Consider the following 18538-nt stretch of genomic DNA (forward strand, 5'->3'; position numbering starts at 1 on the left):
ACTTTAGTAGTAGACTTGAGTCATTAAAAGGGCTCCACAATTTTGAAACGGCCAGGAACCATGGAACCACTGTGATGGACTAAAGGGCTTGGCCTTGAGAGTTGTCATCAAACCTTTTACTTGACAACCATTCTTTTGGTAACACTGCACAATTCCTGCCAAGTAGGCAACAAAAACCATTTACTGTTAATGTAGATTTCAAACAGCTATGTTGTAGTACAGACAATAAATGATTTACTTGATTTACTGGACAACTGATTTTAGAAAAATCAGAAAGAAAAAGAAAATAGAGCAAACTTGAAATAATTCTAAAACTCTCCATTTAAAGATGATTTAGATGTAACTTCTTCCTGACATCACTTTAATTTCATCCTCTCTTCTGCACACAATGTGGACAAAAATAGTGGGCAAAAATAGTACTTTAGTTTTTATCTTATTTTATTAGTTTCATCTTGCTCTTTTCTCAACTTCATATTATTTTCCCCTAAAGCTTTCTGCCAAGATGAGGTATTATAAAACTTCAGAAAAAAGACAAAAATCACCAGTGGGTTGGCTTCAAATACCAAAGTATGTTCTTAGAATAAAAATACTTTTAGCTATATTTGGAAGCAAAAATGTGCATGTACTTATCATAGAAAATTGATAGGCCTAGGTGTATTTGTGTTTTCTCAAACTTAAGGTCTGTTTGTCAGAATTTTTTGAATTATTTAATACATCATAGATAACTTTCTGCCTTCATATTTAAGCCCACTTATTTAAAGAAAGAAAATAGATGTATTACTGACTTGTTATTTCTCAATGTATATTCCTAAACAGCTAAGGGGATGTATGAATGGATATCATATAACTCCCTAGGGGAAAGGTGTATTGCTCGAATCTTATTATGAGAGTTTTAATAAACATGCTGAAAGATGTCCTGTAGGAGTAAAGATAATTCTAAGTACTAATGGAAAAATAAACCACAGTAATATAAATTTCAAGGTGCTGGAACTTCCAAGATGTAAAAATTCCCTAATTTCATAAAAATTATGATTCATGCCTCTGCTTTTTCTTAGAAGATAGATTTTATATATATATATATATATATGTCATATAATATCTTTCAGTGATATCTTATATATGACATGTCATATTGACTATGTATCATCTAAAAGATATATGCATATACATATGCACACACACATATATATGCATATACAATATTAGTGGGTTCAGAAAATATGAAAAATTAAAACTTAATACAGAGACCCTTGCTTACTATTTTTCTGTGTTTTCTTCCACTGGACAACAGGAATACTTTAAAGAAATATTTGTGGACTGACAGAACATCAGGCCTACAAAACAAAGTCCAACCCAAGAGAGGCAGAAGTGTTTCATGGAGGTCTATAAAAATACTCAAAGGGCAGCTCTAACCAAGTTTTATCTTTTTCTTTCCTGCATATAGATTACTTAGACATTTATATCAATATAAATAATATGATTTTTAAGCTTATTCATGTAAGGTTTTTGGACCAGAGTTAGATTTTGTATTATGCTTACAGAAATATCAATATCCAACTCAACACTGCAGTGTTGGTCCCCCATGCCCAGCAGCCCAACAGACAATGCAATGGGAACCAGCCGGAAAAGATGCCCTACATGAGTTAGGGGTTCAATTTGTAGACAATGGATGGAGAAGTATGGTTTCCTCCATATATACGGCAAAGAGACCATATTCTCTGCTCCCCTTCTAAGAGAGTCTTTTTGGAGATTGGATGCAAGCACACTTATTATGGTAGACTAAATAGTGGCCTCTCCAAAATATATTCTTGACCTAATCTCTCTAACCTGTGAATGTTAACTTACATGGTAAAAGCAATTTTGCAGATGTGGTTAAATTAAGAACATTTAAGCATTTAGTCAGGGGGATTCTCTGGATTATTTGGGTGGACCCTAAAAGTGATCATAAGTGCCCTGACAAGAGTGAAACAGAAGATCTGACACAGAGAAAAAGTCATGTGAAGGAAGCAAAGGGAAGCAGAGTCAGAGAGACAAAATGCTACACCACTGGATTTGAAGACAGAGAAAGAGACCACAAGCTAAAGGATGCTACCCTAGAAACTGGGAAAGACAAGGAGACACACTGTCCTCTAGACCCTCCGAAGAAAACACAGTCCTAAGAAAATCTTGGTTTTGGCTCAGTGAAACATTTTGGACTTCTGGCTTCAGGAACCAGAAGAGAGTTAACATGCATTGTCATTTGCATCAAAACATGGAGGAGGTCAAGCCTAGATGAACACTCAAAAAAACTGGAGGTTGCGTTAAAGGCAATTCAGAGGAGACATGCAGGTAAAATGGTAGGCCGTGAGTTTGTCAGAGAGAACTGGGGACTAAATCAACTAAGAGGAAACCTCCTGGGATCAAAACAAATATCTGATATGACCTCAGATATTATTCCTTCAAAAGACTCACAATTGACTGGAATAGTCTGCAGAGCAGTTTACACTCCAGAGTACTGCTGAAATCAACTGAACAACAGGCAGCAACTGCTAGTGCTAGCCATATGGGTGTGGTGAGAAAAGGAGAGGAAGAGAACGCTACCAAAACCACTGCCATCAGAGGATGACTGTGGGCACGGCCAAGGCTGAGCTTCCCTGTGGGGTGACAAGAGGCTTCACTAAAGTAATGTAGCCAGTGACCAAACAAATGAAAAAGAAAATGACAATGATAAGCAACAGATACCATGAAGAAATTGTAAAGACAACCCAGAGGTTGGAATGATATATTTGCAAATTATGAATCTGATAAAGGACTTCAACCCAGAATGCATAAAAACTCTCGCAACTCAATATTAAAAAGCCAACAAACCCAATCTTAAATGGGCAAAGGAGATGAATAGGCATTTCTTCAAAGAAATATAAATGCCAATAAGCTCAAGAAAAGATATTCAACCTCACTAGTCGTTAAGGAAATGCAAATCAAAACCATGAGATGCACAGCTTCACATTCACTAGGATGGCTAGAATCAAAAATTCAGAGAATACTGAGTGTTGGTGAGGATATGGAGAAATCCGAACACCCTCACACTACTGTTGGGAATGTAAAATGGCGCATCTACTTTGGAAAACAGTCTGTCAGTTCCTCAAATGATTAAATAAGGAGGTATCATCTGACAAAGCAATTCCACTCCTAGGTACATACCCAAGAAAAATGAAAACATGTGCCCACACAGAAATTTGTACATGAATATTTATAGAAGCATTATTCTTATTAGCCAAAAGACAGAAATAACCTAAGTGTCTATCACCTTATGAATGAAAAAACAAACTGTGTTATACACATACAATAGAATATTATTCAGCCGTAAAAGCGAGTGAAGTACTAACATCTTCAATATGGATGAAATTTTTAAACATTATCCTAAGTCAAAAAAGTCAGTCACAAAGATCACACAATCTATGATTCCATTTATTTGACATATCCAGAACAGGAAAATCTATAGAAACTAAAAGCAGATGAGTGGTTACCTAGAGCTGGGGCTAGGGTGGTGGAATGGGGAGTGACTGTTAATTAACATGGAAGTTCTTTTTGGAGTGATGAAAACATTTTAAATTTGACTGTGGTGATAGCTGAACATATCTGTGAATGTATTGAAAACTACTGAATTGTTGACCTTAAAAGGGTGAATGCATGTTATGTGAATTATAATGCAATATACTTATTAAAAACATTACAAGAAATTCAAGAAACTATATATGAGCAGGATAAGGGTGAATGATGAGGAAGACACACAGGAGGCTTCAGAGTAATTAAGAATATTGTATTTCCAGCCTCCGTGGTAGGCATGTAATTTTCTAAAAAAAGTATTTAGTTTTACTTTACTGTCATGTTTTATGTACATATATATTTTTGCAATTATCATAGATAGATAGTTACAGAGATAGATATGCAAATGCAGTGAATATCACGTAATTGAAAATTAACAAAAGAACAAATAAATTGGGTGCACTAACTTTAATTCCATTCTTACCAATATTTCCATCATGGTTTCCACTGTACCAGACTCTACTTTTAAAGTTGTATGTACCTGGTTTTGGTTTAAAATGCTAGTTGATAATTCACTAATGCAAATTTGACATTGGTTCCGGTGCAAGCAATGTTTCCTCTAACTCAAAGTGAAACTATTACTGATTTTAAATGTAGTTATATAAGAGTACATTTGGCATATTATAAATAAACCGCACAAAAACAAAAAATGTTATGTCTTTAAATGGTTCTCATAATAGTTTATATGAACTATGTAAAGTTCTAAATGCAAATACTTTTTAAAAGCAATTACTTCCCAAGGTTTATAGGCTTTTCTGCAGAACTTTTTGGAGTCTAGTCAAAATACTAAATTGTGAGTTAAACCTTCCTAGTTACATTTATCAGCTTGATGTTCATCAACACAATTATGTAATCTAATAATAGATTATATAACAGTCATTCCCTTTGCCTTAGAAATGGGATAAAGTCAGATGGAAAAAAATTACTAACAGAAAACCAAAGCACTGACTCCACAATGTGAGTCTATCTGCATATTCCAACACGGCTGGTGATTCACTCTGTACAATGATGTGAGAGGAGGGCACAGGTGCATTTGCACAACTCTTTTAGACCCATCAAGAGCACCTTTCAGAAAGCAAAACATGTCTGTTGTCACTGGGGGGGTGGGGGGAGTGAGTAACTAGATTTGGAAACTGGCACCCATGGGCAGTATAAAGGAGCATGGTTCACATTGTCTGAAATTGCTCATGCCCTGGTTCATCCAACCAGTAATGAAGCAGTCAGCATCCCATCTCTGGAGTGGAATAGGCAATTATTCTAGCTTGAAACTCTGCCCTTGCAAATTGAGTGTGGCAACAATTCACATTGGCTGTCATTATAAAGTCCCTCAAAACAAGGGAGCTATTCCTATCAGTTCAGAAGGAAAAATCAGAGATGCCTAAAAAGTTTACCTTAACTCCAAATAGATTATTGTGCATTGACGATATGGATATTTAAACTGCTTTCTGAGAGACCTTTTTGTTTAGTTTTATTCTTCAATCTTACTCCAAATCGTTTCAAATAAATCTAAAATTCTAGTCACGTAGAATATTTCTGTAGATTCTCATTAACTAACCTCCTATCTTGCAATACATTTAGAGAACGAAAACATTTCTCATTCTCCTTCTGGTTACATTTTAATGCTGTTACAAGCAATCAAGAAAAGAAAAAACTCCCCTGGGAATCTGATTCTTGGATGAACAGGTAAAACATTTTGTACCTAACAGCTCTCAAACCTAGCTCATGCCTGTATCTTCTGGGGAGCTTTCATAACAATACCTACGGCTGGGCCCCACTCCATGCCAATTAAATAAGAATTTCTAGGGGTAGGATCTACAGGTGGTTGGTTTTAAAAGCACCTATGATGATTCTAGCATGTTCAAGTTAAGCATTACTAAAAATTTAATAGGCATACAACTCAGCTAGGGAAGTATTTAAGCTGCAGATTCTAATTCAAGTGTTCTGTGATTGGGACTAAAATTCTGGCACATTTCCAGATAACGTGGATGTTGCTGGTTTATGGACTGCGTTGTTAAGTAGCCTGAATCTAGATCAGAAATTCCCTAGTTTAATATTAGAATTTCCTAGAGAGCTTTTAAGAAATCCTATGCCCTTGACATACCCCAGACGTTACATCAGAAGCTGAATGGGTGCAACTTAGTTATCAGCAGTTTTTAAAGTGTCCCAAGTGATTCAAATGTGCAGGAAATATTGAGAACCCCACCGATCTTCTCATCATCCACTCTTCCCTGACCATTTACCCCTGACTTTTCTCCTTGACTTAATAAAACCAAAAATTTTCCAATAAACAAGTCTTGAAAAATCTGATTTCTGCTTTTTCTTTATCTACGTATCAGTTGCCTATGTTTTATTCATTCAATAACTGAAATATCTGCTGACACTCATCTCTCCTTTACCAATAGTCAGCATATATTTAAGGCCTTCAAATACCCTTTGCTGACAATGGCATACATTTGTTCCCAATAATTTCTATCTAACTCAAATTATTTAAAAATCTATTGGATATATTTTACCCAATGTGCTAAATTAGTATCTTTAAATCACTACCCAAATAAGCATCTTCATGTTGACCTTTTGTCTATAAAACTTAAGCAAAATCCCTCAATATAATATTCAGTTATTCTCCATATTCAGATCTCTACTTAATTTTCACTTAAATTTTCATTCTAATCTCTCATTACGTATAAAGATCTCCTGGGGATCTTATTCATGTTTTTTCCCACCTACAACTTGTTCCTCAAAGGTAGCTTTACCTTCTTATGTAGGACTATCTCTGCTGTTTCTTTAACCCAGAAGATTGAACCACATCTTCACATCTTAAAAGCTTATTCAATCTTAAAAGCTACCTTTAAATCTCCTCATAATACACAAAACAAAATAAGAAGCCCCTTCTTGGGCCTTTCTATAATTTTAAACATGATTTACAGAAAAATTATGTGAAAATTTCTACTTCATGTTTGCCTAATTTCTTTCTCAATTTCTCAGGACCTTAAGATCCTGGAACACAGAAACAGGGTCTTGATAATATCCCAGAAAATCCTCCCCCTCAAAAATGATCCATTAATATTTACTGAATTGAAATATACAAATATCTTCCTTTTGACTATTATGTGGATATTAGTTTAAAACATTTATCCCCATAAGTCTACAATATACAGAGTTTAAATACGTAAAACCAATACCACATAAGGAAGTACAGGAAATTCTCTGAGTAATCAATACAATTCATGATAAGACTGAATATTTTGAAGCTGCAGCAACTACAACTGGTACACAATACTTGACACATAATATGCTCAAAAAACAGTCTCAGAATTCAAAGAGAGGGATCCTTTTGTCAAGAGAAATCCTGGAATCTGTAAGGTCTTTGGAAAAGATAAAAAAAAAATAGACATTTTAAGGTTCCTGTTCTCAGGTAGATTAGAATACAGGATAATGTTTTTAAAATAAACAGTCGCACAAGATAAACTGTAAGTGCCAAATCAGTGGATGAAGACTTACCCGAAAAGTTATACCAATCTAATCTTAAACTCTATTACTTCAAATTCTTCAAATCTGCTTCTCCTAGTCACCCACCTACCACATCTGCTTTCACTAATCAGTCTGTTTTCATTTTATCAATTGCATTAAATAATTTACTAATTAATTTACACCAAAATATTTTTTTAATTGTTTTTCCTCAGCCCCACAAGAGAAATTAGCCATAAATTCTCACACTGAACCCTGGAAATAGGAATTGTTTCTCAGAATTTTTATATACACGGAATTAGTTCCTGAATGACTTTTGCTATGAAAATGAAGATTGGTTTAGTCAAATCTGTGAGTACTTAGCTCAAAGATCAAAAGCAAATGTTACCAAGTAAGTTTTGGCACTTCAAAAGACATCCCGAACTATCTAGAATGAGATCAATTTAAGTTTTTAATCTCTGTTTTTGAAAAGTGTAAAACTTTTGCATGGAAATATTTAACCACAAAATACAGTATTATTGCTAAGTGTTTTGGCTTATGGTTTTGTGGGAAAGACAAGAGATGGTAGCTTTCACCACATGTCTAAGAGATGCCGTAATTGAATTCTGAAGCCTGGAATGAAGTAACAAACACTGCAGTACAAAGACGCACATCCTTCATGATAGCCTTCAGTGTTCTATGGTTTTGAGAGCTAATTAGAAGCCGTCTTAAATATATATTTATTTCTTCATCTTGGTCTTAAAAATGAGAACAGAGTCAGCTTTTTGAGCTCTAGCCAGATGCTGGTTTTATAACCTCAACTATATAGGCTAACTGCTAAAAGCTCAGGATCTGAGACTTTCAAAGTTATTTTTAGGACAAATCAGTTAATGAGCAGGTACAAACTTAGACATAAATGAGCAGCAGGGCAGAGGCAGCCAAATGTCAGGGAAAGTCTCAGATGGTAGGACAAATTGTAATTATTCAATCCAGTTAGCGGACAGTGGTGAATAAAAATGAACCACTGCCAACTGCTATCAAGTCAAAGGTTTAATTTTTTATGCATAGAAATAGAAAATGCACAGAAAATATGAACACACAATGTATGTCAAAGTAACTTATTCCTGATGTCTTTCATGCAAACAGAAAACAGTTTCCTTTCCTTTTCTGGAACTTCCCCCATACTACCATATTAGTTATAATCCTTGCATTATGGCTCTAATGAATATTACATCTTTATTTTGTACCAGCTTATTTGTAATGACAGAGCTTCATGTAATCCTTCAACATGTTGTAGACAGCTCCAAGAAATCAACGAGCCATAATTCACTTCCTCCACTACCATCACACTACAAACCTCAGGGTCTGGCCTCCACCAAGAATTAACAGTCAGTGTCAGGTAAAGGCTCAAATAAATCAGTTCATTTGCACTGAGGAAACCACATCAGGTTACCAGTGTCCAGAGAATGCCTAAATCTGCGAACAGAAAAGGCAATTTTGCCAGAGACAGGGCACTGTGGAGCCCTGAAACTTTTAGCTGCTACCCTGTTTGGCTTCAATGCAGAGTATAATAAGAAGAAGAAGAGGACCAAAACTCAAGAGGTTTGGATGAGCTAATTTTATCATTTTTCTCAAGCATGCCTTTTTGTACCTTATAGCTTATAGATCACTGACCTAGGAAAAGCAATACTGGCCCAAAACTTCTTTCCAAGATATTTTTCTTAAAACGTTGTTCTCATCATTAAGATGTCTCATCATTAAAATGTCTATTAAAATTATGTTCCTCAAATACTTCACCTTTGTATAGCAGATGCAAACTGGTAAATGTATTTTTGTTTTGTTTTACTCTTTGGTTACCGAACAACCGCTATCACTGTTCCTCAATGGTACTCTATATCTTGGGAAGGAGAGATAGTTCTCTTCCATTCTGAACAATCTGGGGGAATAGTAAAATATAGTGTTATGCTCTACCACCAAGAAAAGAAAAAAACAAAAGCAAAAAATATCTGGAGGCTTCTTCCACCAAAACTAGATCCTTTTCACTTCTGAGGGACAGTAAATGGGGGTAAGTAATCAAACTAAGCTTAGCCCATCAACCGCCTCTCTCAGAATTTGAATCATGAAGGGAGTGACAAGGGCAAGAAAAACAACTGGAATTTGTTCATCCACCCTACTAATGCAGGAATTGTCTAGCAATTAATGTCCTTGAGACTTTAAAATTACCTTTCCCTATTGTGAACGTATTTCCCCAGCCCTCCCTTAAACCCTGTGAGCTACCTTATGTCCAATCAGTATTTTCATTTTAGCTTAATTTACTTAGAGTCACCTGGTAGTGCTTGCAACCAAAGGACCCTGAGATAATATGTGGGGGAAAGTCTTTTTAAATGAATTGTTTTATGGTACTTTTAATCAAAGAGACAGGCAGAAGTTTTGCTACACAAAGACTGATTCTGGGAGAAATGTGTCCTTATTGTCCTCAGATTATTTTTTTGAGTTTCATTGAGAATTAACTGACATACATCACTGTATAGGTTTAAGGCACAGACCATGATGTTCTTTTTTTTTAATTTTTTTCTAAAGAAAAAATATTTTAATGCAAATCCTGGGAATTGAATCCAGGACCTCCCATGTGCTGTGTTAAGCACACTCTCTACCACTAGCCCACACCCCAACCCCTCCATGATAGTTTGATTTACCTGTATTGTAAAATGATTTACATAATAGGTTCAGCTAACATCCATCATCTCATACAAATATAATAAAAATAAAAGAAGCCAAGAAAAGGAAAACAGTTCTCCTTGTAACGAGAACTCTAAAAATTTACTATCTTCACAACTTTGCTATATATCATACAGCAGTGTTAACTGTAATCATTATGTTGTATATTAATTACATCCTTAGTACTTACCTCATAACCATAACTGTACGTTTTGACCCCCTTCCTTTAACCTTCTCTCCCTTCACCCTCCGCCTCTGGTAACCAAAAGTCTGATCTATTTTACTATGAGTTTAGTTTGTGTTTTTGTTTGTATTTTACAATCCACACACAAGTGAGATTATACATTATTTGCCTTTCTCTGACTTATTTCACTTAGCATAACACCTTCAAGGTCCATCTGTGTTGTCACAAACGGATAGGATTTCCTAATTTTTACAGGTGAATAATACTGCAGTGTGTGTATGTCCGTGTGTGTGTGTGTGTGTGTGTGTACATGCGTGTATCTCACAACTTCTTTATCCATTCATCCAATGATGAATACTCAGGTTCCATGTCCTGGCTATTACAAATAATGCTACTGTGAACATGGGAGTGCAGGTATCTCTCTGAGATCATTTTCATTTCCTTTGGCTATATATCCAGAAGTGGAATTGCCAGATCATATGGTGGTTCTATTCTTAATTTTTTTGAGGATCCTCCATACTGTTTTCCATAGTGGGTGTAACAATTTACAATCCTACCAACACTGCACAAGGGTTCCCTTTTCTCTACACCCACACAAGCATTTATCTCTTATTTTTTCAAATGATGGTCATTCTAACACCCATGAGGTGACACCTCGTTGTGGTTTTAATTGGCATTTTCCTAACAACTAGTGATGTTAGGCAGCTTTTCATGTACCTGTTGACTTTTTCTATACCTTCTTTGGAGAAATGTCTATTCAGGTCCTTTGCCCATTTTTCAAAATTTTGTTGTTATTGCTTTGCTATTGAGTTTTTCATGTAAGTTGAATATTAACCCCTTATCAGATATATGGTTTGAATTTTTTTTCTTCTGTAGTTTGTCTTTTCACTTTATTGGTGGTTTCCTTTGCTGTACAGAAGCACTTTTAATTTGATATAGTCCCAATATTTTTTATTTTGCTGCTTGTGTTTTAGGTATCACATCCAAAAAAATTATTACCAAAACCCATGTTAAGAAGCTTTATTCCTACATTTTCTTCTAGGAGTTTCAAGGTTTCAGGTCTTACTTTCATGCCTTTGCTCTACCTGGAGTTAGTTTTTGTGAGTGATGTAAGATAGGGGTACAGTTTCATTCTTTTATATGTGAATATCCAATATCCCAGCACGGTTTATAGAAGAGACTGTCTTTTCCCTACTGAGTATTCTTGGCTCCCATGTCAAATATTAGTTGAATGTAAACACTTGGGTTTATTTCTGGGTTCTCAATTCTGTTCCACTGGTCTTATTTGTCATTTTTATACCAGCACCATACTGTGTTAATAACTATAGCTTTATAGCATAGCCTGAAATGAGGAAGTGTAATACTTCCTGCTTTGTCCTTCTTTCTCAGAATTTCTTTATCTATTCAAGGTCTTTCATGGTTTTATATAAATTTTAGGAGTGTTTGTATCTATTTCCATAAAAAATGTCACTGGAATCTTGATAGAACTGCACTGAATCTAGAGATGGCTTTTGGTAGTATGGACATTTTAACAATGTGAATTCTTCCAATCCATGAGTATGGGATAGCTTTCCATTTATTTGTGTCCTCTTTGACTTCTTTCATTCTTGTAGCAGGGGTTTTTTGTTTTTGTCTTTACGATTTACTCATATATAAAATCATGTTACTTGCAAATACAGTCTATGAATTATTGCCTGATGACAGGTAGGAAAAATTAACTCATTATGCTTATCAGTCCAAAGCTTTCATAAACATTAAGTGCAGCTGATGATGACAGTGCAGGTGGTCATGTGATGGCAACAGATATACCGAAGAACATAACTCTAGTAATAAGAATGCAAATGTGTGTCTCCCATTAACACTTTAAAATTTATCCAAAGCCACTGAATAAGAACTTTTAAAAGATCCATTATTTTCTTCTAGTAGATAATAAATAATCTTATGTGATCTAGAGTCATAAAACACAATCACAATTGAAACTTCAGGATGATCAATATAATGCATCAATCAAAACTCTGAGCATGATTTACAGTTAAGTTTTTTTTTCCTTCCCTGGCTAAGGCCAACTTTCAGCAGGTTAGTTATTGTTTAAAAGGCTGGTATCATGAGTTCTCTTTTCCCCACGTCTGCTAATAACCTTGTTGCCTCAATCTTTAGTGCTATTTTCCAATATTTCCAGTTCCCACCTGAATGCACATGGTAGAAATACATTTCTTGTAACTAAGTGGAAGTGTATCTATAATTCTGGCCAATAAGCTGCAAGTAGGAAGTGGCTTGAATTATTTACATGAAAGATTATTTAACAGTTGATGCAAAACCCTCCAAGATGTCTCTTTTCTTTGAATACAATGAAGGACTACATTTAAGACAGTGTTGGTTTCTTCACAGCAGACACTCCTTTTCCATCCTCTCATCCCACTAATAAGAAAAATTTAATGGGACAAATAAATAAACTCTTCTTCTAAACCACTGAGATTTTGGAGTTAATTTTTGCACAAGGATAACCTAACCTCTTCTAACCAGCAATGAAATGCTGCAATAAACACACACAGACACACACACAGAGATATACACACACATCTAAAATATGTGTCACTGGTTTAGGGGCTAGGTGGCAAGCAATGGAGAAGCTGACACTTCACCTTGGAAAATCACAATTGAGTTAATGATAACTAGAAAGATATTTATTTAATGAATTTGCAGCCTGAAGGGAAGAGGTTGAAAAATAGAACATTATCAGTATGTGTTAGTTGCTGATGGCTGGTTCTGGCAAGTTACTATAAGGAGGATATTTGTCAGGAAAAAAATTAGTTGATTTTTCAAAAGAAATGGAAAGGAATTAAGAGAGTCCTCATATCCAAGAACTTCTAGAGTTGAAAGATGCTACTGCTTTCCATCACTCACTAGTAAAAAATTAAACTAAGAAAGTCTTTTGAGTAATGAATGTTGACTCAAATTTAGCCTTGTAGCAAGGATCAAATCAAGAACATGGACTACATGTGCACTGCTAAAACCTCCAGACAATTTAAATAGTCTTAGCACAAACACCCAGCTAAAACTGTGATGCCCAATTACTATGAATTGGATAACATGGCTCAGGAATACAAGACCAACGATGTGACTTTCCCAAAGATGCATACGAAAGACTCAAAGTAACTGCAATTAATTATGGAGAAAGAAAGAACCAAGGATGAGAGAAAGCATAGAAATATAGCAAATCTAAGAGGGATATTTAGAATAGAAGATGTGCCTATTGCAACATGATGATGACTTGAATCAATAGCTTAGATTTTTATCTCTAGAAGTTTCCTAAGTTATTTAGAGAATGCTACTGCCCTACGAGCCACCAGCCTGGTCTAAAAGAAATTGTGAGTGTTCAAGACTTAAAATGACCTTGTGTCCACCCCACTGCACCCACCATACATCAGGAAGAAACATGCTGAGAAATCTGCTCAACTCCAAGAACATTTTCCAAAGCCCATTTCAGATGTTGTCAAAGGTTACTGGAAAAGGACCAGAGAAAGAAGATCTGAGGGCAACAGAGAACAACAGAGGTACTTGGTAGGAGGCAGAGGGTACAAACTCAGGGTTGAATTCATTCTCCATCATCAGATAGGGAGTCTTTAAAGAATCTGCTTTTAAATTTGCCATAGACCATGTATTTTCCAAAGAAGATTATTTTTTGTGGTTATTCTATCCTTGTTTTACTTTTGTGGATAGCAAAGAACTTGTCTTTTTAGTTTACTGGCCCTCAAGTCAAGAGGAAATATATCAGATCTAATGCAGAAATTGTAAGTCATCACCTACGAAATCTTGGAGTTAAATGTCAAGCATGGATAAGACTTTGGAACTGTAGCTATTGAGAAGGAGGCAGTATATTTTGACTGAAAGAGAGAATATGCACATTTTTATTTTTAACTAGAAAGGCAAATGATGGCAAGTGTAAGTGATATTGATCAGATATTTCTCACTCTTAGACTTTGATATATGTGATAGCATTGCTCTTCCTGGCAAATTGTGATCAGGTAGGCCACCAACCTAGTTCTGGACAAGCCGTAAGTGAAAGTATCGGTATTTAATTGTTGATGTGAGATCCTCCTGAGTCTCTTTTCTGTAGAATCTGCAATGTTTGTGAAAGTATAGCTCCATCAATCTGGGTCCCCAGCTGACTACAATAAGCAGTGACTTCCTGCCAACTTGCAAAGAACATGTGACATAAATGAGAAATTAAACATTTTGTTTTAAACCAATGAGATTTAGGATTTGTTTGTTATTGCGACATAAACTTGGCTATTCTAACTGATACACAAGGTTTCTGACTCCTTGGAATTGGAGCAGAAAAAGGGAAGAGGCAAAGGAATATATGAAGTCTTCACTTGACTAGTATCAAATAGGATTCTACATCATCCAGGAATGGCTAGTATTTAAGGCTGAATTTTTCTCTTGGAAGCATTTAGTAGATTATTAAGAAATTCCCCTGACAGACTCCTCTTACCCCAACCTTTGCACTGGCTGGCTGCCTCTGCATCCCTATCACCTTCAGCGTTTCTCTAGGTCCACTCTTCAGAGTGTAGGGACCGTGCACATTCTGACAGAGGCCATTTTAAACAGGATTTCTTTAGATACATATCTACATTCCTATAGGGTGCTAAACAAGTGATCCCTGAAGATGTTGCACTTTTATCCACCACTAGCAGCTTGGGCTCTTGCTTCTTGACATAGTAGTAGCTCTCTCTGCACTGTGCCTTCAGGCTGGGTCAATTTTTAGAAATCTCCTAAGTGTGTCAGACAATTCAACCACTGTACTCCCATATTTCCTGGGGCACACACTAAGCTTTCAGAGTTGCCTTCTTGAAATGAGGGCAAACAGGACTGAAATTAGAATGGTGGACCTCAACCTAACCCTTGAGGAGGAGTGAGTGAGACTTGAAACACTTCAGCAACTATATCCAAAAACAATCTCTTCACAAATCTCCCTTCCCCTGGCCCTTTTATCTTGTCCTTATGAATTTTAGAGCTGCCTAAGGAATATCCCCTTACATCCTCTGAAAATGCACATTTCAATCTAGTATTCCCTTATGGAATTTTTATCTATTATAATTTGACATCTAAGTTGAAACTTGAAATGTAACATGCTCTCACATAATACCAGCATCTATCATTTACTGAGCACTTGGAATATGCTAATAACTGCACCAAATAGTTTAACTTTACGTCCTCCCTCTCTTTTAAGCTTTACAGGATTTTCATGTAGCTGGCTTATTATTTCAAATTTTAGATGAAAACCCTGAGGCTTGGAGAAGTTTAATATTCAGTTGCTGAGTGTCTTGTTTTATTTGGCTTTATTTAAACCACTATGCAGCATTAACTGCCATTAAGTGGTGTGCATATTAGTTACTGGAAAGAAACATAGAGAAGCAATTTGCCTCATTTATGTATGGTTTCCTATATATTTTGGCACACTTTGGATATGACTTTGGAGAGAAAAAAGATAAGCTTCACTTTAAATTGTCTAAAGTGCTATGTTTATTTTTAAAAATTTTAAACATGAATGCTCTCAGGTCATGATCAGCAGATCTGACTTCCTCTTTTCCTTGTAATGCTGCCAAATGGAAGGTATGACAGATGCATACTGAAGAATATCTATTTCAATAGTAAATGTGTCATCTCATTCACAATTTTGTGGCAATCGATCTTTTAGAAGTATATTCCACTATTTGTTATGCTTCCTCAATTACAAGAACAGCTTGAAAGTCTCACATTTCAACAGGGATTTCTCCTCAGTTTCCTCTCGGGCACCGCCACTCTTCCCTTGCCTTCTGTTCTTTTCAAGCTTGTTCTGTTCATCCTCTTGTCACAGCCATTTGCTGTTAGTCAAGAGGCTGACTTATGACATCTGTCATCCCAAATCTGCCTGAGAGCAACATAATTAGGGATTTCTCAGGATTAAAGTTCTCTCTTGAATATCTAAATATATGCACTTCAGTATTAAGTGTTTATTTTGCAGTTAGCATGACTGCAGGCCAGCCGGCTTCCTCGCTGCGCTCCTTCATCGAGTATATGCTAACTGATACTTGAAAGTGCTCTGAACTTCATAAAAGTGTGGCCTTAAGACTTTAGCTGCCACTTAGTCCTGCAGTGAGCAAACACACCTACTTCACACACATGACTTCAGCTGAACCAGGCTACAGCAGCAAGCACTGTTCTTGAAGCTAAGGGATAACCGGCAAATGTCCAGGTTAATAAATACCTTCTGTGATCCTTCTTAAAGCTGCTTTAAAATGAGTCTGGTTGGATCTGCTGCCTTTTATTTAAAAGCGCTCTATTAAGTGTTTTAAGATTTGGAGAGTTCTCTGTTCTTCCCTGTTACACTTATGATCTGTATGCTCCAAACAACTCACTGTAAAAGAACTTGGGGATATTCAAAAACTATGCCTATACTTACACTGGTGTAAGTATTTTCATTATAAAAAGCTGAGTTTGGTTAAATTATTTTTTTCCCTGAAAGATCCATGGATATGTGGCACAAAAATCACAAATCACATTTGCATTTCATTTTCAAATTAGTTGTTTCATTTTTTGAACAGACACTCAAGGTCACAGCCCTAGGAAAGCTTTTCAATATGTGATGTGCTTCTATCTGTGCCTTGGAGACCATAGAAAAGGATCTTTTCTCAGACTTCAATTTAAATAATATTCTGAGCACCCCAGCCTGTCTCCCCTAAACCAAATATACCTGCCAATAATGTTGAGGGACAAGTATTTCTCATTTAATTTTAAGTAGATTGCTTTCAAATTTAGAGATGAACTGAAAAAATTTTTAATTAAATTCTTAAAACACACACACAAGAGCAGAGGGGGTATGCAAAACACACACTTGGAATTTACGGTTTTCCAGAATAAAAGAAAGAAAGTTTTATAGGGCGTATAGAGAGAAACAATTCAGAATTGGAGGGGGCTGATGGAGGCTAGTGTCAGCAAAAGAAGAGAAACCTAAGAAGAAAAAAATCAAAATTTCCTTCTCATCCTCAGAAAAGGGTGCTGTGCATAAAACACTGTTAGGAACACTATTATGTTATCAAAGCAGGTTAGCTTATCTTCAGAACATGAGCATTCCATGACCTACTAACCTCATCATATTGTTAAAAGGAACCAACTTTTGTCCCCCCAAAAAGCTGATTTTTTTTCCTGTATGACTATCACATTATCTAGAAGATTCTCTGAATTTCACTGAAAATTCAAATCTTTGTAAATTTTATCCCATCAAAAAATTAACTTAAAAGCTATAGATGCTTCTTCCTTTGTGTTTTCTAATTCAAATCTCTTTCTGTAATAAAGAACACACACCCTTGGAAAATTGGATGTTTGTATAGACACACCAGGAGAGAATTATAAGAATCTACATTTTAAAGGCAGTGACTCTAAAAATTGACAGTGATTTGCATTAGAATAAAAAAGACAAAAGATCAATGAGAACGCTGGGAAGAAGAAGAAATAGCAAGGATTCATTATTAGCCACAAAATCAGTATATAACCTGGGCTTCAAAACCCTGACGAAGTATAGGGGTATTTCAAGCTATCGTCTCCTGTAGGTTTTAACATATTTAGCTAAGAGCTGTCCTATCAGATCTATAAAGAGAATAGCAGTAAAAACAGCATTATTCTTTCTTTATGGTTATGCATGGAGCTGACAGTGCAATTTGGCAGTACTGGATGTTTACATTTTCTTCTTCCAAAAGAAATGCGTGATTAAATGCGATGTCTGCCTCTGACCAAATTTTTCAAAATAGTTTTGAACAAAACAATATATACTGTCTGCCATCACTGCTTATATTTAAGAAACACAGTTTAGTACACTGGATAGGGTGGAGTGAAAAGAAAGACGAAAAACAAAATGGCTCTTGAAGTTAAAAGAATACACAAAATTCCTTTGAAGTTGCATTGCTTGTTATTAAGGGATATTGTGGGCTTATCAGAAAGATACCATATATGAAATTTATGCGTATATTTGGATTTTAGGGATTCTGTGTTCATTAGAACAAGTCATTAAGTATTAGCTACAACAAAGCAATCTGTCCCATTGAATTGCTTCATACCAGAAAATGTTGATGGTAGAAATATAAGTCTCTTAAAAAAAAAAACAGTTGCAGTTACTAGAGATTAATTTCGTAAGTAAGAAAAACATCAATTATAAAAATATAAAATTTAATTCATTTATTCAAGATATATGCAGTGGAGTCTAACACAAGGCACTATTTCTGAGCACTGGGAATTCGGCAGTGAACGAAGTCAGCAAACATCCTTTCCCTGAAGGGTTTACAAGCTTTTGGAGGAGGAAGACAGTAAGTAAGACAGGTAAGAAAATATATAGATTTTAAGATACTGATAAATACTAAGGGGAAGTGGAATCAGAAATGTAGTTAGAGAAAAAGGGTTTAAAGTGGTAAGCAGAGTGATCTGAGGGGAACTTACTGAGCATCTCAGAGACTATAAGAGCAAATGTTAAGTGAGGAGGCCAGATTGGCTGGGGCAGAGGGAGCAAAGGAGAAATTCTAGGAGGTGAGGTAAGAGGCAACTGCCAGCCACACACGTATGACCTTCGAG

General features: G+C 35.7%; 3 long non-coding RNA genes across 5 annotated transcripts in view; 2 read left to right on the forward strand and 1 right to left on the reverse strand.

Annotated features, from left to right (window-relative positions):
- LOC140695606 (uncharacterized) overlaps window positions 1-18538 on the reverse strand; it is a 202621-nt gene that overhangs the window by 135606 nt on the left and 48477 nt on the right. The gene's annotated exons all lie outside the window — the stretch shown is intronic.
- The window catches only part of LOC140695605 (uncharacterized), a 39954-nt gene that overhangs the window by 11465 nt on the left and 9951 nt on the right, over window positions 1-18538 (forward strand). For both annotated transcript variants that reach the window (XR_012071278.1, XR_012071279.1), the window contains exon 3: window positions 18158-18289. This is a non-coding gene — a long non-coding RNA (uncharacterized lncRNA). The remainder of the gene's footprint in view (window positions 1-18157; window positions 18290-18538) is intronic.
- Window positions 487-1412, forward strand: LOC140695607 (uncharacterized). The gene is made up of 2 exons (XR_012071282.1): window positions 487-567; window positions 1292-1412. It is a non-coding gene; the product is annotated as an uncharacterized lncRNA (long non-coding RNA).

This window comes from Vicugna pacos, chromosome 3 (assembly GCF_048564905.1).
Source record: "Vicugna pacos chromosome 3, VicPac4, whole genome shotgun sequence".
In the NCBI taxonomy this organism is placed as follows: Eukaryota; Metazoa; Chordata; class Mammalia; order Artiodactyla; family Camelidae; genus Vicugna; species Vicugna pacos.